Source organism: Rhinoderma darwinii, chromosome 5 (genome assembly GCF_050947455.1).
Source record: "Rhinoderma darwinii isolate aRhiDar2 chromosome 5, aRhiDar2.hap1, whole genome shotgun sequence".
NCBI lineage: Eukaryota > Metazoa > Chordata > Amphibia > Anura > Rhinodermatidae > Rhinoderma > Rhinoderma darwinii.
The window spans coordinates 282,143,888-282,168,669 of NC_134691.1; positions in this window are offsets into that span (position 1 = coordinate 282,143,888).

Consider the following 24,782-nt stretch of genomic DNA (forward strand, 5'->3'; position numbering starts at 1 on the left):
AGCTTGAATAGTGAAGCACAGGGCCTCTTTACCAGGGTTCCCAGTATAAAATTAACGTGGGCACAACTAATAAAGAGATAATGTCTGCACTATATACATATTATTATTTGTGCTCTGTATTAAGGATAGGCAGTAAGAGGTTTTCATCTAAAATCACACAATACTCTATTTGCTACCAGCTATTTTGCTTTCTGGCTTTTAAATTGTAATCTAAGAAACTTTCAAAAATAAACTGTGTTTCACAATGATAAGTATTTCAAGAAGCACTCAATTCATGTCAGCCACTTTAACAGTTCTTTTAACTACTTGATTTGTATTTCCGGACATTTTTGGGAACTATCAGTGAATGTCAAAGAGGTTGTTGCAACTGCAATACCCCCTCTTAAAAGCAAGCCTCAGAGGTAGCTATGGATGACCACACATCTTCCCTGCAGTAGTCTATGCAGGGGAAATTTTGTATTATATGGCACCCATGCAAATAAATGGCTAACCACCCATGATATTCCACAAACAACTATGAGTGGTATTATTGCAAATTAGAAATGTTTAGGTACCACAGCAACTCAGCCACAATGTGGCAAACCATGTAAAGTTACAGAGCGTGGTCGCTGAGTCCTGCGGCGCATAGTGCATAAAAGTTGCCAAGTCTCTGCGGACTCCATAACTGCAGCGTTCCAAACCTCCTATGGTATTAACATTCGCCCAAAAACTGTGTGCTGGGACCTTCATGGCATGTGTTTCCATGGCCGAGCAGCTGCATGCAAGCCTTACATCACTAAGCACAATGCCAAGCGTCGGATGGTGTAAAGAACACAGCCACTTCACTCTTGAGCAGTGGAAACGTGTTCCATGAAGTGACGAATCACAATTCTCTTTCTGTTAGTCTGATGGACGAGTCTGCTTTTGGCGAATGCCAAGAGAATGTTACTTGCCAGACTGCATTGTGTCAACTGTAAAGTTTGATGGAAGAGGGCTAATGATATGGGATTGTTTTTCAGGGGCCTTCACCTTCAGCACACAAAGAGATTTTGGACAATTGAATGGTTTCAACTTTGTGGGAACAGTCTGGGGAAGACCCCTTTCTGTTCCAGCATGACTGTGAAGAGCACAAAGCAAAGTCCATAAAGGCATGGTTGGTGAGTTTGGTATGGAAGTATTGGACTGGCCCGCACAGAGTCCTGACCTCAACACCATCAAACACATTTGGGATGAACTAGAAAGGAGATTCCAAGCCAGGCCCTCTCATCCAACATCAATGTCTGACTTTACAAATGCTCTTCTGGATGAATGGGCAAAAATTCCCACAGACACTCTCCAAAATCTTGTAGAAAGCTTTCCCAAAAGAGTGGAAGCTGTTTTAGCTGCAAAGGGGAAGAGCAATTCCATATTAATGCCTATGGATTTGTAATGGGATGTCATAAAAGCTCCTGTAGGTGTAATGTATAGGTGTCCCACTACTTTTGTCCGTATAGTGTATGTAATACATGGATGCAGCTAGACACTATTTCTCACTGCTTTGGCTAATAGAGGTGAACACCTGAATAGGGGACTCTCTATCAGTCCATTTGGTCAGGAGTTGCCCCAACTGACTTGTTTCATGGTTTTAATTGAATTGTTGTTGAATAGAATAAATAACCTCAATATTTTTAACAATATTTTAATATAACATTTAAATCAAAGATAGTCTATAACGTAAATGAAGCTATTAAGGCAATTGTGAAGTAAAATTTAAAAATCTGAACCATATTGTGCAAGTAAACTCATCAGTGGACTTGGAATGACCCTTTATGTGGATTTTCTTCATTTAAATAAAGGAAACCGATTTTTGCATATTCAAAAAAGATAATTAAGTCCTGTCTTTTGATGTTTAAATCATGAGTGACAGATGCTTTCTGAATTAGCCTCCAGCCTCTACATCATTGAAAGATTAAAAGAAAACAAAAAAAAACACTATATGTTACTGCTCCCTTGACAAATCCTGAAACTTGTGTTGCTAATCTTTCCTAAATACGTGGAATTTTTTTTCTCAATATAAATTAATATTTGCAAATTATAGAATTAAAAGGAATTTCAACAAATATTATAAACTGCCAAATCATTTTATGAGCAGATTATATCTACTGTATATACAGTTTGCCTTGCATTCCTGGGAGCCTGGTGTCAAATCCAACCAAGTAACATAAAAATGTTTAAATCAGCGCCTTACCGCATCTCGGGGTATATGTACGTTATGGTTGTCGTGCGGGGCACAGAAGCTGCTGGAGGGTGGCAGTGATTGCCAACCACTCCATAGTACTAATATTTGGGATCTGAGAAGATTGTAACCCTTTCTGCGACGCGTCTGCCCTGGCATTGCAATTGCCAGGGCTGACAATTTCTTACTGGGTTCAAATCCGAACAAGGACAATATCTTCATGGTGTTTGTATGTTCTCCTGAGACCTAATGTGACTTTGAGATATGGAATATAGATAATTTCCCAGTGGGGATAGGGACTTACGTGAATGATGACAATCTCAGAACACCGATACATAATATGTTGGCACTATACAAGTAACAGTAAAATAATATTTTTTAATTGGCCAATTACCACATGCCGGCGCACACGTACAGTTTTCGCGTAGGGCACAGATTCCACTGGAGGGTGGCCATCATTGACAGTCACCCTCTAGCACAAATTTCTGGGTTCAGAGAAAATTCCATTCCCGGCTGTTTAACCCTTTCTGCACCGCGTTCAATGCTGATAATGTTACTGACAAAGTTATGGCTAAAGGAATGTAACGAGCAAAAAGTAAACAATTTTGGTGATCCTTTAAGCCAAAATTGGCTTGTTCATTAAGGGATTAGATTGTCTATCAAAAGACAGTATTATCTAAGCCAAGGTTCATGCCACATTCAGGCTTCAAATTTGGTGGTAGTATAATTTATTTTACTTTTTTTGCATACAGTTGTATTGAAAAGCGTACTTTTGTATACTGGTCAAACATATACCAAAAGGAATTTCCTAGCACATATCCTAAATAATGCAGGTAAAGCATGGTGTGAAGATTATTATGAAGTACATATATAGTGTATGATATAAAAATGAATCAAAATAAACAATATATACGTACTATTATTATTATTGTTACAAAATAAATCACTCAATGACTTAAATTTAGTTCCTTCCAATGAAATTAGTTTCTTGAGTCCTATTTAAAGTTTATGACTATAATGTCTGCTCGTCTAAAGCAACCTTTCCAATACTGACATAAAATCTCAGCGTGATGAAGGAACAGCACATTTATAGAGAGGAAATGCTGTGAAATCTTGGTCTTAATGGGAATCAAAAGCAAGGTATTGTTTCACTCAGAATGAGCATTAAAGGCCCACAAAGAAAATAAATGCAGTGGCGCAGAATGAAAGCACAGTAAAAAACAAACTTTATCTGCATATGTCCTCACTCATATTAGTAAAGATTAAGATAATAAGAGTTAGGAGGTGTGTAGAAGTTTGCATATAGTAAATGGAATATTTACAAAATTAACAATTATTTGAAATTTTCCTCAAAACATTTGGGGGAGATTCATAAAAACTATCTAAGGGCCTGTTCACATCACCGTTCGCTTTCCGTTCCGGGGTTCCGTCGGTTGATTACGTCGGGTGAACCCCGCAAGGGAAAGTCAAACTGAAACCACAGCTACCGTTTCCATCACTATTAGTATCAATGGTGACGAAAACATTGCTAATGGTTTCCGTTCGTCACCATTCCGGCAGGTTTCCGTTTTTCTGACGGAATCAATAGCGCAGTCGACTCCGCTATTGATTCCGTTGTTAAACAGACTAGTTGCAGAATTTTTGTGTGGAAAATTCACAGCTTATTCCGCAACTAAGTACAATGCATGTGAAAGCACTTTAACAAATACCCATACTCGTCGTGCGAAAAAATTAACTGCAGATTTCCCCTATTGCTACTCAATGGGTGAATGCGCGGTGTAATCTACACTAAAATGTGTTGTAAAATCTACATGCAAAATCTGTTTTTTGGCATGGATTTTAGGCCACTCCGCAGGACCTAAATCTCACTTCATGTGCACATAGCCTAAGGGTAGCTTCTACTGTCTACATTATGCCAACTACTCCCCCTTAGGACTACACATTATTTGACAGCCACTCTGTACACTCTGCCCTAGGCAGATGCTCTTTTAGCATAGTCCCTTAAATTCAACTATTGTAAATAAAATAGGAAGGCTTTAGTTTTGACATAATAGGAACTTTTTTCCTGTATTATTGCTTTTATCCAAACCAAATATCTCTCTTGTTAACCCTTTAATGACCAAGTGTCATTGATGCCCCTGTGTCCAGGTCAAATGTAACATTTTTGATATACACTTCTTTAACCCATTATAGACGTGGACTAGTTGGCACGTTCAGGACGCAGCCCCATTTTTCAAATCTGACGTGTCACTTTATGTGGTAATAACTTTGGAATGCTTTTACCTATCCAAGCGATTCTGAGATTATTTTCTCGTCACACATTGTACTTTAAGTTCAGGGTAAAATTTGCTCGATACATTCAGTATTTTATAGTGAAAAACACCAAAATTTAGCAAAAAATTAAAAAAGTTTGCATTTTCTAAATTTAAATGTATCTGCTTGTAAGACAGATAGTTATACCACACAAAATAAATGTTAATTAACATTCCCCATATGTCTACTTTATGTTTGCATTGTTGTTTGAACATCCTTTTATTTGTCTGGGATGTTACAAGGCTTAGAACTTTAGCAGAAATTTCTCACATTTTCAAGAAAATTTCAAAAGGCTATTTTTACAGGGACGAGTTCAGTTGTGAAGTGGTTTTGAAGGGCCCATACAACGCAAACCCCCATAAATCACTCCATTTTAAAAACGGAATCCCTCAAAGTATTCAAAACAGCATTTAGAAAGTTTATTAAACCTTTAGGAGTTTCACAAGAATTAGAGCGAATTAGGGATGAAATTTACAAATTTAATTTTTAGTGCAAAAATTCAGTTTAATCCTTTTTTTTATTTTCTGTAACACAGAAGGTTTTACCAGAGAAACAAAACTCAATTATTTATTGCCCAGATTCTGCAGTTTTTTAGAAATATCCCACATGTGGCCCTAGTGTGCTAATGGACTGAAGCACAGGCTTCAGAAGCACAGGAGCACCTACTGGATTTTGGGGCCTTCTTTTTATTAGAATATATTTTAGGCACCATGTCACGTTTGAAGAGGTCTCGTGGAGCCAAAATAGTGGAAACACCCCCAAAAAGACACCATTTGGCAAACTACATCCCTCAAGGAATTTATCAAGGTGTATAGTGGGCATTTTGACCCCACAGTTTTTTTGCTGAATTTAGTGGAATGAAGCCGTAAAAATAAAAATCTAAATTTTTTCCAATAAAACGTAGACATTTTCAATTTTTACAAGGCATAAAGGAGAAAAGACACCCAACATTTGAAAAGCAATTTCTCCCGATTACGGCAATACCCCATATGTGGTCATAAACTGCTGTTTGGACACAAAAGGGAAGGAGAACCTTTTGGCTTATTGAGCTCAAGTTTTGCTACAATAGTTTTCGGTACTTTTTTAACGTTTTCATTTTTTTCCTATAATAAAAGACTTATTATAGAAAAAAAGGCAGTGTTTGTTTTTTTTAACTTGAAACTTTTCTTTTTTACTCTTTTCTTCAAATCTTTTTTTGTCTCACTAGGGGACTTGAGGGCCTGCACCTCTGATCTTTACTCTAATGCATTGCACTACCCATGTAGTACAATGCATTAGAGCTGTCAGCCTTTCACTGACAGCAAGCCTATTAGGTCCCGTATGTGGGCGGGGCCTAATAGGCTATCGTACGTGGCAGACCAGGAGGCCATTGATAGGTCTCCAGTTGCAATAGCAACAATCGGCATGCTCACAATCACATCGTGTCAATGCCGATAGCTACAAACCACTAAGATGCCGCGATCGCTTTTGATCGTGGCATCTAAGGGGTTAATGGCAGGGATAAGAGCTAGCTCCGTTCCCTGCCATTACAGCACGGTGTCAGCTGTAAAATCCAGCTAACAAGCCAGCGCCATCTTGTTACTGCGGCCGGATGCCTTTTATGCCCCGCCTCTGGGCGGGACCTAGCAGGGTTCCGAGCTTGGCAGACTAGAGGCCATTGTTAGGCCTCCGGTCTGCCGGAGTAGTCATCGGAACCCTGCGATTTCATTGCGGGGGTTCCGATCTGCTTGTAAACACCATAGATGCAGTGTTCGCTTTTTAGATTCAGCAGGAATGCATATTTATTTATAGTGTTTATTTATTTATATGCTTAGTGGTGGCATTAGTGTTTGCAGAGTGCTGTAACCATTTTTGTATATTGTATTGCCTTGCAGTCTTAGGCGGAATTCACACGACAGGGTTTCCCGGCCGGGTGCCGGCCGTTCATAAATCGGCCGGCACCCAGCTGCATTATGAACAATAGACCCCTAATGGGGCTATTCACATGACCGATTTTTTGACGGGCCGGGAAAACCGGCCATCAAAAAATGAGACATGCCCTATTTTCGGCCGGGTACCCGGCCGCCCGGCTCCCATAGAAGTCTATGGGGCCGGGTAATACATGGCCATCACCGGAATGTGTCCCGAGTGATGGCCGGGTCTACCGTCGCTCGCGCTCTCTCTCCTCCTCCTCCTCACAGTGTAGAGTGCATGTGAGGCGGAGGAGGGTCTTTTTTTGCTCCCTGTAGGAGTCGGAATCCCCAATCCCCGGCCGGGGATTGAGGATTCCGCCACAGGAGAAGTGAGTGACTACACTGTCCATATATGGACACAGCGAAGTCACTCACTTCTGCAGCTGAATCCCCGACTCTATGGCCGGGGATTCCGCTACAGGAGAAGTGAGTGACTACACTGTCCATATATGGACACAGCGAAGTCACTCACTTCTGCAGCGGAATCCCCGACTCTATGGCCGGGGATGCCGCTACAGGAGAAGTGAGTGACTACACTGTCCATATATGGACACAGCGAAGTCACTCACTTCTGCAGCGGAATCCCCGGCCATAGAGTCGGGGATGGCGCTACAGGAGAAGTGAGTGACTACACTGTCCATATATGGACACAGCGAAGGGCCACTGTTTTTGGCCTTCCCCAGCCTAATACTACCAGCCTGCGGCCACCCCGGTGCCTGCCCATCACTACAGATGGTCGGGTACTGGTTTGTACCCGGCTCTTCCCAGTACCCCTGGTGGCGGTGGGTAATGGGTAATAATGGGGGTTAGTGTAGCCTCTGCACCGGCTAACATTAAGCCTCGCCTTAGTAATGGAGGTTGTCAATCAGCCAGCGGCCATTACTAAGGCGGTGATAATAAAGTTTAAAAAGATACAAGCACATAGAAAAAATATTTTATTGAAATAAAAGAACACAACCCTCATTAACCATTTTATTGAGAATAAAAAAAAACGCCGTCATTGAAGTCCTCGAATCCGAAGTCCAACAACCGAATCTGTAAAAAAAACACAAACACACAAAAATAATCAGTAACACATAAAGAAGCAAAATTATTATTCTTACCTATCCTGGGTCCAGCGCTGGAGCCGCAATGTCAGCGAGCTGGGCCCTGTATCTAATCCTATCATGTGTGATACAGTCTGCTGAGCCCTGTATCTAATCCTATCATGTGTGATACAGTCTGCTGAGCTGTGTATCTAATCCAATCATGTATGATACTGTCTGCTGGGCCCTATATCTAATCCGATCATGTGTGATACTGTCTGCTGAGCCACTGTATCTAATCCTATCATGTGTGATACTGTCTGCTGAGCCACTGTATCTAATCCTATCATGTGTGGTACTGTCTGCTGAGCCACTGTATTTAATCCTATCATGTGTGATACTGTCTGCTGAGCCACTGTATCTAATCCTATCATGTGTGGTACTGTTTGCTGAGCCACTGTATCTAATCCTATCATGTGTGGTACTGTCTGCTGAGCCACTGTATCTAATCCTATCATGTGTGATACTGTCTGCTGAGCCACTGTATCTAATCCTATCATCTGTGGTACTGTTTGCTGAGCCACTGTATCTAATCCTATCATGTGTGGTACTGTCTGCTGAGCCACTGTATCTAATCCTATCATGTGTGATACTGTCTGCTGGGCACTGTATCTAATCCTATCATGTGTGATACTGTCTGCTGAGCTGTGTATCTAATCCTATCATGTTTGATACTGCCTTCTGAGCCACTGTATCTAATCCTATCATGTGTGATACTGTCTGCTCAGCCACTGTATATAATCCTATCCATAGGGTCGTAGTGCTATAGATATGCTATGCTATCTCATATACACAATTTTTTTGGGGGCGGACACATGTATTGGGGCTATTTCCCGGACATTTTAAGCCCTGAGGGTATGTTCACACGGCAGCGTCTGTTCAGGAGAAAACAGCACCGTAATTTCAGCCGTAATGGCATGTGCAGGCGTCTTTTGCTGCGTCCATTACGGAAGTAATTGAAGCTGGTTTTCCATGGAGTCCATGGAAAACGGCTCCATTTACGTCTGAAGAAGTGACAGGCACTTTTTTACGCGCCGCCTTTTGACAGCGGCGCGTAAAAAAAAATGACCGTCGGCACAGAACATCGTAAGACCCATTCTAATGAATGGGCAGATGTTTGCCGACGCTTTTGAGCCGCATTTTCGGACGTAATTCAATGCTAAAACGCCCGAATTACGTCCGTAAATAGTGTGTGTGAACCCAGCCTTAGTGACGCCCCGGCTGCTAGTGCTGCATTGTTGGGTCACTTAGCAGCGGACTGTCGGCCATGAGAAGTTTGCGGGGGGGGGGGGGCCCAGTAAGAATTTTTGCATCGGGGCCCATGAGCCTCTAGCTACGCCCCTGGACACAGCGAAGTCACTCACTTCTGCAGCTGAATCCCCGACTCTATGGCCGGGGATTACGCTACAGGAGAAGTGAGTGACTACACTGTCCATATATGGACACATTGAAGTCACTCACTTCTGCAGCGGAATCCCCGACTCTATGGCCGGGGATGCCGCTACAGGAGAAGTGAGTGACTACACTGTCCATATATGGACACAGCGAAGTCACTCACTTCTGCAGCGGAATCCCCGACTCTATGGCCGGGGATGCCGCTACAGGAGAAGTGAGTGACTACACTGTCCATATATGGACACAGCGAAGTCAGTCACTTCTGCAGCGGAATCCCCGACTCTATGGCCGGGGATGCCGCTACAGGAGAAGTGAGTGACTACACTGTCCATATATGGACACAGTGACGTCACTCACTTCTGAAGCGGAATTCCCGACCTGTGGCAGGGAATTCCTCTCCAGGAGAAGTCAGTGACTACACTGTCCATATAAAGGACAGGGGGGGATGGATGCAACCTACAGGGGGCTGGGTGGCATCACCTACAGGGGGCTGGGTGGCATCACCTACAGGGGGCAAGGTGGCATCACCTACAGGGGGCAGGGTGGCATCACCTACAGGGGGCTGGGTGGCATCACCTGCAGGGGGCTGGGTGGCATCACCTACAAGGGGCAGGGTGTCATTACCTACAAGGGGCAGGGTGGCATTACCTACAGGGGGCTGGGTGGCATTACCTACAGGGGACTGGGTGGTATCACCTACAGGGGGCTGTGTGGCATAACCTACAGGAAGCTGTGTGGCATTACCTACAGTGGACTTGGTGGCATTAAATACAGGGGACTTGGTGGCATTACCTACAGGGGACTTGGTGGCATTACCTGCAAGGTGCTGGGTGGCATTACCTGCAGGGTGCTGGGTGGCATTACCTGCAGGGTGCTGGGTGGCATTACCTGCAGGGTGCTGGGTGGCATTACCTGCAGGGTGCTGGGTGGCATTGCCTGCAGGGGGCTGGGTGTCATTACCTGCAGGGGGCTGGGTGGCATTACCTGCAGGGAGCTGGGTGGCATTACCTGCAGGGGGCTGGGTGGCATTACCAACAGGGGGCTGGGTGGCATTATCTACAAAGGGCTGTGTGTGGCAACAAATTTAAATGAAATTCATCCGATTTTAAATCGGACAGGGAAAAAAACGGATGCAAATCGGGTCCAAATCGGCCGGTAAAAAAGGCAACACGGCTCGGAACGGAATCGGAACGGATGCAAACCGGATGCAAACGGGCCGGGAAAATCGGCCAAAAACAGCCGATTTTCCCGGCCGACACTTGGACCCTGTCGTGTGAATGATGCCTTAGACCTTATTCACACGGACGTGTCCGTTTTGCACGCGCAAAAAACGCTGCGTTTTGCTCGCAAAAAAGGTCCGTGTGTCATCAGCATACGGTATGGTGCACGGCTGCGTGATTTTCGCTCAGCCGGCATCATTATGACATTCTGGTTTTATGTTTACAAACAGAAAAGCACATGGTGCTTTTCTGTTTTCATTCATTCATTTTACTACTGTTGCACGAATCACGCGCGGCACCCAGAAGTGCTTCTGTGTGCCGAGCGCGATTTGCACGCACCCATTGACTTCAATGGGTGCGTGCAGCGTGAAACACGGCCAAATATAGGACATGTCGTGCTTTTCACGCAGCGGGCATACCCTGCGTGAAATTCACTGACAGTCTGAACGGCCCCATTCAGTAACATAGGTCCGTGCGACGCGCGTGATTTCCACGTGCGTAGCACGGACGTATTATACGTTCATCTGAATAAGGCCTTAGGCTTCCTTGCACATGTATACATGTTTTGTTTCACTTTACTGGGATGTGCTGATCAAACTTTTTGTATCTATATACATATATATATATATACATATATATATATATATATATATATATATATATATATATATATATATATATATATATATTTATATATACACATAGTTAAGTTCAGAATTATTTGGACAGTGACACTAGTTTTGGCATTCTAGCTGTTTACCAAAGCATATTGAATGTTTCGTACATTCTTGAAAAAAAAAGAGCGCACCGTTGATCTTGCGAACTCCAAAAGACCTGGAAAGACAACAGTGGTAGATGATCGCAGAATCCTTTCCATGGTGAAGAAAAACCCCTTCACAACATCTACCCAAGTGACGAACACTCTCCTAGAAGTAGGTGTATCAGTATCTAAGTCCACCATTAAGAGAAGACTTCATGACAGCAAATACAGAGGGTTCACTACAAGGTGCAAACCATTAGACTTTGCCAAACAACAAGTAAAGAAGCCAGCCCAGTTCTGGAACAGCATTCTATGGACAGATGAAACTAAGATCAACCTGTACCAGAATGATGGGAGGAAGAAAGTATGGAGAAGGCTTGGAACGGCTCATGATCCAAAGCACACCACATCCTCTGTAAAACATGGTGGAGGCAGTGTGATGGCATAGGTATGCATGGCTGTCAAAGGCACTGGGTCACTAGTGTTTATTGATGATGTAACTGAAGACAGAAGCAGCCGGAGTAATTCTGAAGTGTTCAGGGATAGACTTTCTGCTCAGATTCAACCACATGCAGCAAGGTTGATTGGACGTCGCTTCACAGTACAGATGGACAATGACCCAAAACATACTGCGTCTGCAATGGCCAAGTCAATCACCAGATCTCAACCCGATCGAGCATTCATTTCACTTGCTTAAGACAAAACTTAAGGCAGAAAGTCCCACAAACAAGCAACAACTGAACACAGCTGCAGTGAAGGCCAGGCAAAGCATCACAAAGGAGGTAACACAGAGTTTGGTGATTTACGTGGGTACAAAGGCTTCAGGCAGTCAATACTTTTGAGCCCCTGAATTGAGGAGGCTGTGTAGAAAAATGGTTGCAATTCCTAAACATTTCACAGGATATTTGTGTTCAACCCCTTGAATTAAACCTGAAAGTCTACACTTCAATAGCATCTCAGTTGTTTCATTTCAAATCCAATGTGGTGGCATGCAGAGCCCAAATCATGAAGATTGTGTCACTGCCCAAATAATTCTGTACCTGACTATATATATATATATATATATATATATATATATATATATATATATACATATATATATATATATATATATATATATATATATATATATATATATATATATATATATATATATATATATATATATATATATAAAAAAGAAAGGCAGCACTCCAAATTGTAAGTGAAGAACGTGGTTTGTTTAATCCATATGCAACGTTTTGGTCCTGTATAGAACCTTTCTCAAGTTCTTGTTTTTTTGTTTTTTTATAAAAAAAAAATGTATTTCAATAACATAGAGGACAGAAAACAAACATTAGTGTCAGTATAGAAGTCACATGGTTACATATTCTCATATATACATATATTTAATTAATATATATTACATCCCCCCCCTCGCTTCCTTTTTTGAGCGAAAGGGGTGAAAACAAAATTTGAAAATAACTAAATAAATAAATCAATAAATAAAGAAGAGATTGTGGTTTCAGTCAAAAAAAATATGTTTTAGTTATCAAATAAACACTTCATCAATTTTTCCCAGGGTTTCCTCTGAACTCTTTCCTTGATATGTAGCCATTCTAATGTAGTAAAAAACTTTAACAGATTTAAGAACTCCTTGTAAGCTGGTTTGTGGGGTTTTAACCAAGCATTCAAGATGGTCTTCTTCGCTGTCAATATTAACGCCTTCCCGACATTTTACGTATCCATACGCCAAAGTCGGGTAGGGGAAGTATGGAGCGGGCTCACGGAGTGAACCCGCTATATACGATGCCAGTGTCGGCTGTATGTTACAGCCAACACTTCAGAGTAACGAGCGGGATCGTGCTCGAGCGCGATCCCGCTAGTTTAACTCGTTAGAAAGAGGGGGCGACCCCCTCTAACAGCTCACCGCACCCCCTGCAACGCAATCGCGGGGGGCGGGGCGATGATTTCTATGGCTGCCTGGGGGCTTAATGAAGGCCCCCAAGTCCACCATCTTTGTGCTCCTATCAAGCCCTGCCTCCGGCAGGGCTTGATATAAGCCTGTCAGAATCACGATATACTGCAATACATTTGTATTGCAGTTTATAGTGCAAGCAATCTAATGATCGCTGGTTGAAGTCCCCTAGGGGGACTAATAAAAAAAGTAAAAATGAGTAAAATAAAGTTTTTTTTTGAGTAAAAAAAATAAATAATAATGAAAAGTTAAAAAAAATCCTTTTCCCATTTTCCCCCTAGAGCATAGTAAAAAGAACTAAAAAATAAACATAATTGGTATCGCCACGTCTGTAAAAGTCTGAACTATTACAATATAATTATTTAACCCACACGGTATACGCCGTAAAAAACAACAACATTGTAAACACCAGAATCGCTATTTTTTGGTCACCTCATCTCCCACAAAAAATGAAATAAAAAGTGATCAAAACGTCGCATGTACCACAAAATGGTATCATTAACCCCTTAATGACCGCCGATACGTCTTTTTACGGCGGTCATTAGTGGGCTTTATTCTAGAGCGCCGCCAAACTACGTCGCTGCTGTAGAATAAAGTAAACAGAGCAGGGAGCCGTGAAATCTCCCTGCTCTCAGCTGCTAGAGGCAGCTGAGGGCTGGGGGCGTCCCTGCTCTGCCGGGTGAGATCGATATTAGTATCGATCTCACCTGTTTAACCCTTCAGATGCGGTGCACAATAGCGAGCACCGCATCTGAATGGTTTTGGAGAGAGGGAGGGAGCTCCCTCTCATCTCACTGACACCCGGCGATAAAATCGCCGAGTGTCTGTGTCTTCTATGGCAGCCGGGGGTCTAATAAAGACCCCCAGGTCTGCCTGCAGCGAATGCCTGCTAGATCATGCCGCAGGCATGACCTAGCAGATGCCTGTCCGTTTTAAACGGACAGGCAGTAATACACTGCAATACAAAAGTATTGCAGTGTATTATAATAGCGATCGGAGGATAGTGAAGTCCCCTAGTGGGACTAGTAAAAAAGTAAAAAAAGTTTAATAAAGTTAATAAAAAAAAAAAGTGAAAAAAAAAAAATGAAAAACCCAGCTTTTCCCCTTACAAAATGCTTTACTATTAAAAAAAACTACAATAAATCAAAAAAGTTACACATATTTGGTATCGCCGCGTCCGTAACGACCCCGACTATAAAGCTGTTACATTATTTAACCCGCACTGTGAACGCCGTAAAAAATAAAATAAAAAACAATGGAAAAATTGCTGTTTTCTGTTAATCCTGACTTTAAAAAAATGTGATAGAAAGTGATCAAAAAGTCGCATCTACTCTCAAATGGTACCAATAAAAACTGCAACTTGTCCCGCAAAAAACAAGACCTTATACAGCTATGCCGACGCAAAAATAAAAAAGTTACAGCTCTTCGAATGTGACAATGGAAAAATCTAAAAAATGGCTTGGACATTAGGGCCCAGAATGGCAGCAGGGGGAAGGGGTTAAAAACTACAGCTTATTTAGCAAAAAATAAGCCCTCATACCACTTAATCGACGGAAAAATAAAAAAGTTATGGCTCTCGGAATTTGGCGACTCAAAATAAATTTTATTTTTTACACTTGGGTTTTACTTGTAAAAGTAGTAAAATATATTAAAAATTATATATATTTGGTATCGCTGTAATCGTATTGACCCACAGAATAAAGTTAACATGTTGTTTTAATTCCACAGTGAATTCTGTAAAAACGACACGCAAAAAACAATGGAGGAATCGCTGTTTTTTTTATTTTCTACCCCACAAATATTTTTTTTCCTGTCTCCTACTACATTATGTGGCACAATAAATGGTGCTATGAAAAACAACAACTCGTCTTGCAAAAATCAAGCCCTCATAGGACCATATCGACGGAAAAATAAAAAAGTTATGGCATTTGGAAGGTGGGGAGGAAGAGACAAAAATTAAAAACGGAAAAAGTGCTGTGGCAGGAAGGGGTTAATGTCATAATAATTCTCCTTTTTTCTATTTCATATGTCTCCAATTCAGCGTTAAAAATAAGAATCCACGGATTCATACCTTGTTTCCAAAAGATCAGAATCATTGGACATTTCCAGAGGGAATGCCATAACCCAGCTTTGGAAAGTGAACATTTTGGGCATACATCGGTTGGAATTTGTTGGTCTCGGGATTTTGACAAATCGGTTTTCTTAGGTTCGAACCCCACATTGAGAGCAGTATAGACTCTAAAACTTATCTTCCATTGAAGTTCTCTTAATGTCTCAGATTTTACAGTGATGCCAGGGGTGCCCTTTAGAAGCAGAGTCTCTGGCCAAAGAATTGACAATACTCTGGCCGTGGACTCTGCTCCTTCTGTGGCACTATAAATGTGGGGGGTGGTGCTATCTACAATGGGGCGTGGTATTATCTACAGGGGAAGTGTATTCCGGCATCTCAAATCCCCTTACGTCACTCTCCATATATGGACAGTGATGTCAAGGGCTTTCCCAAGACAGGAGTACCCTGCTAGAGCGCTTGCCATCCTCTGGCCATAGACTCCATTTGGGAGAGAGCCGCGAGACAGAAAAGTGCAGCACTGCTTAGGTGTGCGCAGTGCTATACTTCTAAGCCCCCTAGCTGTGATCACACACATGGTTGTTTGATCAAACTAAGGGGGAGAGATCCCATCATTTGTGGAGGGAGCCGGCAGACAGGAAAGTACAAGCACCGCAAACATTAAACCCTATTCCAGGCTGTCAACATTTATATATATATATATATATATATATATATATATATATATATGACAACTGCACGAGGCAACGGCAGTTGGAACGTATTTAGCCGCATGGCTGTTGTAAAGGGGTTAAATAACCAGCTCATAGCAACCAATATAAATAATGGTCTGATTGCAGGCTAAAAAAACAATAACATTCAAACCGTTTAGTATTGTAGACATAATGATTATCAACGACAGTCATATAGTTAATAATAATTGTAATATCTATGGCCAGATTTTTGCCTAAAGAACATTTTCAGCTAATCATCTTTTTATATGCAATCAAGCTTGTATACAAGAATTAAATCAGCATACATGTAGTATTAGGGGCACTCGTAATTGACCATAAATGTATTTTTCCTGCTACCGAAGTTCGGACCAGTATACCTTGCTGTGGTCTCCGCCTTTAAGTGACAAGTGACTCTACAGCATGATCTATACCAATGTATTTAGACAGATGGACAATTAACAATTTTGAAAGCCTTTTACATAGAAATTAAAGAAACTACTAAATTATATTGCTAAGTCCATATATATTAGCAGTGTGTTAAATTCTAGGTGAAATACAAATTCTAAAAAATAAAATCAGATTGCCATGCTACCTTATACAGTTGATTAATCAACTTTTATTAGTCTTGTTATATTTATATTTTCAAAGCCTAAACGACATTTCAGATCTGAATAAGGAGCTCAGCTTTGACCTTTTCAACTACACATCCCTCATTCATGCTCCATTGCAGTAGTGTAGAAAATAGAAGATAAAGACAGAAGCTGCTGTATTACAGGGTTACATTCTTGGCAGTAATTTATAGATATATCTGACCAAGTGTATCCTGCTTGGATATTTTTTTTTATAAAACAATTACAGTATGCTATTTAGCCACTGACTGAAGATTATACACATCAGTGGTGTAACCTAGAAAGACAAATGAAAAATATATATTTGCAGTGTCCCGGGACATAAAACATAATGTAAAAGAACCATTGGCTTGAAGGTGACTTTTCCAAACCATGGATTATAAGGTGCTATCCATATTTCAAGTGCAATCTATTACTAATTTCTATTCACTGGTGTATTAGACCACAAAACACATTGCTCTGTATGTAATGTCTTCTTCAATTATTTCACTAACAGTGGACTTAAAACATACCTAAACTTTCAGGGAACTATTCAGATTAAGCTGTCAAATGTGTATGCATGAGGAATAACACTATTTCTGGATGTTATGTCACTTGTGTTCTTCATTTTTTAGCAGTTTTTCCCTCTGCAGGCTATATCTGTTATTTTCAGTTTTCTCTAAGCTAGTGGGAAAAGCCTAACTGCTATCATTACTTGTATACACAACCCATAGAGAAGAAGAAAATCCTGATTTCCTAACTCCATCTATCACATTTAAAGAAATAGTAGCAACAACATGGAGGAGATTATACAGCAGTAATGAACAATCTAGCTCAGAGGCGCAGCTAGGTTCTCCTGCACCCGGGGCAAAGATTCAGATTGGCGCCCCCCCCCCTCAACTTATTTCCCGACATCTCCTTGCCCCTCACCATGTTTGCTTTCTCTACCAATCAATGAGGTGTAATTTTTTTTCACAATTTTTTTAATGTAACTTGAGCATAAAAGCATTTCTACATTTTACAAGCGATATAGTTATATAATGTAGTTAACATAAAATAAATTAAAAGAAAATAAATTAAAGAGGCCACACACAGCCCCCTGTAGATAGCGCCACACACAGCCCGCTTCCCCCCTTTTAGATAGCGGTACACTCCACCCCTTGTAAATGGCGGCACACACCCCCCTTTGTAGATAGTGCCACACACAGCCCACTGCCTCTTTGTAAATAGCGCCACACTCCCCCCTTGTAAATAGCGCCACATTCCCCCCCCCTTTAAATAGCGTCACACTCCCCCCTTGTACTTAGCGCCACACTGTAAACAGAGTGGTGAGTGGTAGCCTACCGCTACCACTCTCCGCTCTGCCTGGCGGGACTTACCGGAGGAGCCGAGGAGGTCATGTGGCGCAGGCAGCGGCGGAGTTCCTTTTGACCAGGGTCGGTGACAGCCAGGGCCAGCCTTAGGTTGGATGGCGCCCTGTACGGGACTGTCTATTGCCACCCCCTACACAAACTAAAAATTAACCACATATATAGACACGCACATACTGGAACATATATACTGTACATACATAAAGACAGATATTTAGACATACAGGCAAATATACATACACACATTCTGTAATATATACATACAGGTAAATATATAGACATACAGACACATATACACATACAGATCGGCAGATAAATACACAGACAGGAACATATACAAATACATAAAAGGCACATTCACAAACAGACCCATATATATTCAGTACAGATAATGTAGTAGATTTCACGTGCAGCCCTATGTAACACCACAGATAACACAGTAATAACTGAGTACATATAATGTAGTAGACGTTACCTGCAGTCCTATGTAACACCACAGATAACACAGTGATAACTCTCTGAGTACAGATAATGTAGTAGTGTTACGTGCAGTCGTATGTAACACTGCTGATAACACAGTGATAAGTCTCTGAGTACAGATAATGTAGTAGATGTAAGAGACATAAACACATGCAGAGAGATATACACACACACACACACACACACACACACTGTAACATATACACATACAAACACAGAGACACATACTGTATACACACAGAGACACATACTGTATACACACAGAGACACATACTGTATACCCACTACACACACATATACAGACAGACACACATAGACACTCACCATGTATCCTTGCTGACAGGATCACAGGTTTCTTGCAGGATGGGCTGTGGGCGGAGCTTCCTCCTCTGCTTCTCGGCTGTTATTTACTCCGAGTGTGTAACATCAGAGCACAGAGCAGATGCAGTGGCACCCCCTACATGCTGGGAGGGTGCAGCACGGGAGTGGACCAGTCCAGTCACCTGACCTGATTCATCTGATCTCATGTCACTGACGTGAGGTCAGGTGACAGGTCAGATAACTGGACTAGTCCACTCCCTGGCCGTCACAGACCCCATTCAGAACGCTGCTGCGTGATTTCCTGGCCCTTCCTAAAGCTGATTGCTGCTGCAGGTGTCCGACATACAGGGAGCCTATCAGCAGTGATCAGCAGCGATCAGCTGCTCTGCGGTGCCCCCCCCCCTTCCCTACCACCTAGTTGCGCCCGAGGCACAGGCCCTGCCTGCCCCCCCTAGCTACGCCCGTCATCTAGCTGTTAATTCAGCATTGGGGTGAGATATAACACTTATTGCAAGCTACTACAGCATCTCTCTCTCTCTCTCTCTCTCTCTCTCTCGTCAGAAATATAATCGCAGTGCATTATTTTATAAAAATAAAATAAAAAATTCTTAATTAGGGCAAAGTAAAGACACTAATTATTGTGCACCATTAGGCTCCTCACATGTAAATTTGGTACTGCTGTCACCAATAACACACTGCAGAATCACTTGTTCAATCAATTGCATTTAAGTTTATTGAATAAGTGAACAATTTACAACATTCCACTTGAATCTCGTCTTAGGCTCTGTTCACATCAGCATTGCACACTCAGTTAGGAGTCTACATCGCAGATCCGGTCTTAAATACCAACAAAAAAAATAGCGCTGCATGTTACACAATTCTTTTCTGGTGAGACAATGGACACCATGATGGAAATCTGCCGGAAATTATTAAACTGAACCAGTTCTGGTGGGTGCCGTTAGTGTCCATCATGTGATGGATCTGGCACTTCCACTTTTCCCATTGTTCTGCTTCTATAATGTACCAGAACAGCGGAAACCCCCGAATGCAGGTGTGAACATAGCCTAAGAGAGAAATTATATATAAAAGTGGTGCAATGCTTTTTCTTATTTTGGATGTTTTGGACCTCCTGGTCACCAGTATCGCTAAATAGAATAAATCATATAATCTAAAAGATTCATAGCAATAGTGGTGTATAGTGAAGGTATATCCAGCACTCAAAATAAAAGTTGTAAGGTTTATTTGGTCATATTTAAAACAAAGAAGTTAAAACAAAAAATCCCGAGACCACGCTTACGCGTTTCAGACCAGTGAGGTCCTTAATCATAGCTTGCTATTTTACAAATGATAAATGATAAGACAGCTATGATTAAGGACCTCACTGGTCTGTAATGCGTAAGCGTGGTCCCGGGATTTTTTGTTTTAACTTCTTTGTTTTAAATATGACCAAATAAACCTTACAACTTTTATTTTGAGTGCTGGATATACCTTCACTATACACCACTATTGCCTTGATCACCTGCTGTCGACACAGGACCAGTTTGGGAGTATCTGCGAGCACCTACAGCACTTGGATTTATTTATACCAACTTGCATCAATCAAACGCAGTGAAAACGCAACAGAAGCGCGGTGGATATGTGGTGAGCAAACTTTTTGTAACACTTCTTCTATTTTTGTAAAAGATTCATAGTACAGATTACAAACATTACATGTTCACCAAATCATAATCTAGCTAAGAGAAGCATTCAGTGGCAAAGTCATAATTATGCATGCAATATAGTTAATACCCAGAACATATAAGTGAATGTCTCATGTAATACATTTTAGTTTCATTAATTAGATTTAAGTAAGTATTTGTTCTTTTCTTTAAATGTTGTTGTAGCCTTTTTTTTTTATTTTAAAAACTTTCTGGGGGTGACCATAATAGAGCCACACACTTCCTTCCTCAATTGCAAGGAAAATGTAAGGTTACATGGCGGTCAATCAAATGAATGGCTGTCCTTGTAATACATGGATGGCCAGAGTCCGCAAGATCTGCTGCTTATTAGCGACTTTCCTCTGGCTAATACAGGGGGTGTCCTGAGAGGGTGACCCCGGCTATGATGTTTATATACTCTTATATGGTTGTCCTTATGGGATACTAGTTAGCTGTCAACTATTTGGGTGTATTAACATGGAGATACCACTTATACATGGTGCTGGTTTTAGAAAACTGCCATTTAAGTAAAACAAGACCAAATGTATTTACACACAGGTTTTTTTGTGGTGTGGTAATCGTGCGGCTCTCCACATTTATATCTCCTTTTGTTGGGTGATAGATATTTTTCAATGTTTTTTTGTTTACTATAGAAATCTTTGAAACAAATAAGAATGTTTTTGTATTATATTATTTTTTCCTTCTGTATTTAGTTTTTCCCTTCTCATTTTGTGCGTGAAGATATTACATGTGTAATAAGATTACATTACAATTGAATATGCCTTTGGTTAATAATGTCACTTCATCAGTTGCACAATTCTTTTGCATTTGATCTCCTAATGCCCAAATCTTTAATAAAGTGGTCGAAATTAAGTAAATATCAAGAAGATGCTATTTTTTTTATTCCTGACCTCAGTTTAGAAAGGACATTAGAACAAGTTCGCTGAGGGAAATAAGATGTGAGCTTTTATTATTATTCTTTCTTAGTCATTTTCAGTTTACTGAAAAATCAATGTTCTCCCATTATGTGGTCTAGTAGGTTTACCATAGTGTGCCCTGCCTGAGTTGTACATAGGTTGGTATTACATCATATTTGTAAGACACAATTTCATAAACTGGGACTAATGAAGTACGTAAAGGTTGATTATGGTTTAAGAAGTTTTGACAGCGAGAATAGTGCAACATGCTGCGCTATTCTTGCTATAAAAAGCGAGGAAATTCCAGAGGGAACCCCAGAGGCTGACAATGCTAATGGAAATAGAGTCTTATGCGATGATATTAAAATATTAAGGAATCAATGGACTCATTTGAAAGCAATGTCATTTTTCTCCATGCTTTATTTAAGAAATAAAATCTGCACTGTATAACCACAATCCAATCCAAAAATAATCATTTTCAAAATCCAAACATTTCAATCAAATTTCTTAGAATTTAAATTAAATAACTATACATCAATTTAAAAGCTACTATAAATAGGCACCATAACACTTAAAGGGAACCTGTCACCAGAATTTCACCTATTGAACTTTACTTATCCCTCACTGGCCGCTGCTATCAAAAGTTTATTGCCGTTATCCCCTCTCCTAAACTCCTCCTCCGACTGTAAATAACGGTCTGCAAACATTTTGAGCCTTTTATCGTAATAATCCAGTGTCCCATTGTACGCGCACACCAGAAGAGGACAACAATGCACAAGTGCGGGATTTTGTGTGCTGGGGGAAGGCAAGGAGCTGTCAATCAACAAGTAAGGAGGTGGGGTAAACTCGGAAAGACTTGAGGAAAGAAGATTTTACTCTTTTCAAGCGAAGATTTTACTCTTTTATGCTCATTAGCATATGGTGTGGGAACACTAAAAAGCTGAATACTAAAGCTACAGAGCCGACTAAGAAGACAATTATAGGTTATATAGAAATGATTTATTACCCACTTCCACCAGGTAGTGCTGGTTTAATAGGTGAAATGCTGGTGACAGGTTCCCTTTAAGGCTGGTGCACATTGATTTTACCGGGAAAGGATACATAGTTAAGGGATAAGGACTACTGTTCCCAGGCAAAGCTCAAGCTCAGGGCTAAGGACTTTTACCTCACCCAGTATTTCTATTTTGGTGTTGTCTGCCCACCCTACCTCTTGTTAGACAATTGATGCTGTATATTTATGTATGCTGTTGTTTCTTTTGGTAGAAAGACTTAATTTTTATTTTCAGATGTTAAACCTGGCGTGAAGGGAACCTTGCTCAATAAGGAAAATCCATCTAAATGAACATTGAAGTGCCCAGCAAAGCCACGTTAGTCCAGAATGCAATATGGCTGTTTATTGTTTGTAGGGTTATGCAATATCAAGGCTATAGTTTTGTATTATAAAAGTGGGGTGAGAGTAATGATATCAAAGCTCTATTTACACATTACAATTTTTAAGATTGTAGCCGACCCCTACTTCCACAAATACGCTGTGTCTAAGTCTTCTATTTATAGTTTGTATGTTGGTACTAGAGCCCACCTATGTTACTTAATTCACACAGTCTAGGAATGGTACAATGTAGTTGTAAAATTGGAGCATGCTGAAAAGTACGTTTTATTGTGGTGAGGTATACAGATAACATTAGGAGAGAATGTGAATAGTGCTGGCGCATTTTATGTTGGCGCATATCCTGATGACATCAAACACTACATCCCGCTGCTTACCAGCCTCGGAAACCTGAGCGATGCCAGCGCCTGAAGCGCACACTACAGTGCAGCGGAGACGGCACCCGGAACAGAAGAGGAGTGAGGAAATGTAAGTAAACTTTTTTCTTTTGGTCTAGTCTGAGGTCTCAATTTGTAGGTCTTACGTCTGATCTGGGGTCTGTGTTAGATCTTGAGTCTGTATTAATTGTGGCATCTGATCTGGAGTCTGTATTAATTGTAGGGTCTGTTCTGAGGTCTGTATCAATTGTGGGGTCTGATCTTGGGACTGCATTAATTTTGGCATCTAATCTGAGGTCTGTATTTATTTTGGGGTCTGTTCTGGTGTCTGTGTTAATTATGGGGTCTGGTCTAGGGTCTGTCTCTTCACAGCCTGTCAATAGAAGTCAATGGAGAGAAGAGAGGGGAGAGCAGGAGGTGGAAGCAGGAACAGAGAGAGGAGACATAGACACTGCTGCCCATATAAGTCTATGGGGAGGAGGGGGAAGCAGGAGAAGGGAGCAGGAGCAGAGAGAAAGGAGACTCAAGCTTCTGGTAAGAGTTATATGCCTGTTTCCTTATACACTCCTCAACATTGAGATTGCAACACCAAGAAGGAAAAGCTTTGGAATTGTGGAAATCACAGAATCGATAGACATGTTAATAATATGCAAATTTAAAAAAAATGGAAACAAAATATTCCAAACACCTTGATTTATTCAGTATTATGTATTCCATGTGCAGAAATGCTCGCACTTACACGCTTTGGCATGCTATCAATGAGGTTATTAATGGTTGTCTGAGGAATATTATGCGACTCTGAATGTACTTGGGCACGCAAATCATAAAGATTGGCTGCTGGCAGCTCCCTTTGCAATTGCCGACCAATGACATACCAGAAGTGCTCAATGGGAGACAAGTCCGGAGACGCTCAAGGCCATTGTGGCATGTTTAGGCAACACAGGCTGCCCAAAGTAGCACGAGCAACATGCGGCCTGGGGTTTTCCTGTTGGAAAATGGCATCTGGGACACTTTGGAGAAATGACTGTACCACTGGTTCCACGACCAAATCAATGTAATGGCGAGCTGTTAGTGTGAATGAAATGAAGACTAGAGTGGTCAGGCTACAGTACATTATGCCACCGCACATCATAATCCCGGGAGCAGGAATGGTGTGACATTCCCTTGTGAAGGCCCCTTAATGGCATTGCCCACATGATCTCCAGACCAAAGTCGGACTATCATTGTGTCCGAGAAAATCGGGACTCATCGCTGAAGAGGATAGACCTCTATTCCAGCCACCATTGCCATCTTGCTGTGCATCATGATAGCCTTTGAGAGTGGTGGCATCTGGACACTGGAACACCTGTAGCTGTAGGTCTGGCTCATAGCCCAATATCATGCAAACGCCTTCTGATGGTTTATGTTGACACGGGTTGCTGCCCTATGCTGGGGAAGTGCTGTCCAATTTCACTTGCAGTATAGAATGGATCACTACGCGCCATTCTTCCAATCAGACGATCCGTCCGTGCAGAGGTTTGCCTCCGCGCACCTCCTGCTGTCATTCCCTTTTGTTGTTGTTCTCCCAACCTCTGGGACACGTAATATTTAACTATGCTGAAATCTCGGCTAGGCGCAAGCGATTTGCCAGAGCGATAAACCAAGGTCTCTCAGTTCAAACATTCTGTCCCTCTTAGTCGCTATAACTGGCACATTGACGAACAGGAGGCATCGCACAATCATCCCACACCACTTGATCCGATTTTTGAGGTTTCATGTGGCTAAAAGCTTTCCTTTCAATCTGGCTTTTATGCCTCTCCCACATGCCACAGAATGAAGCTAGGTGCTTAAAAATGTGATCATTTGCGGATCTTAGCGGCACCAGCTACTTCCTCGATTTGCATAACCTTACGAACTGCCCTCCTTGGTGTTGAAATTTCAATGTTGAGGAGTATATAGTGTTAGGAAATGTCCATTTCTTTAAAGTGT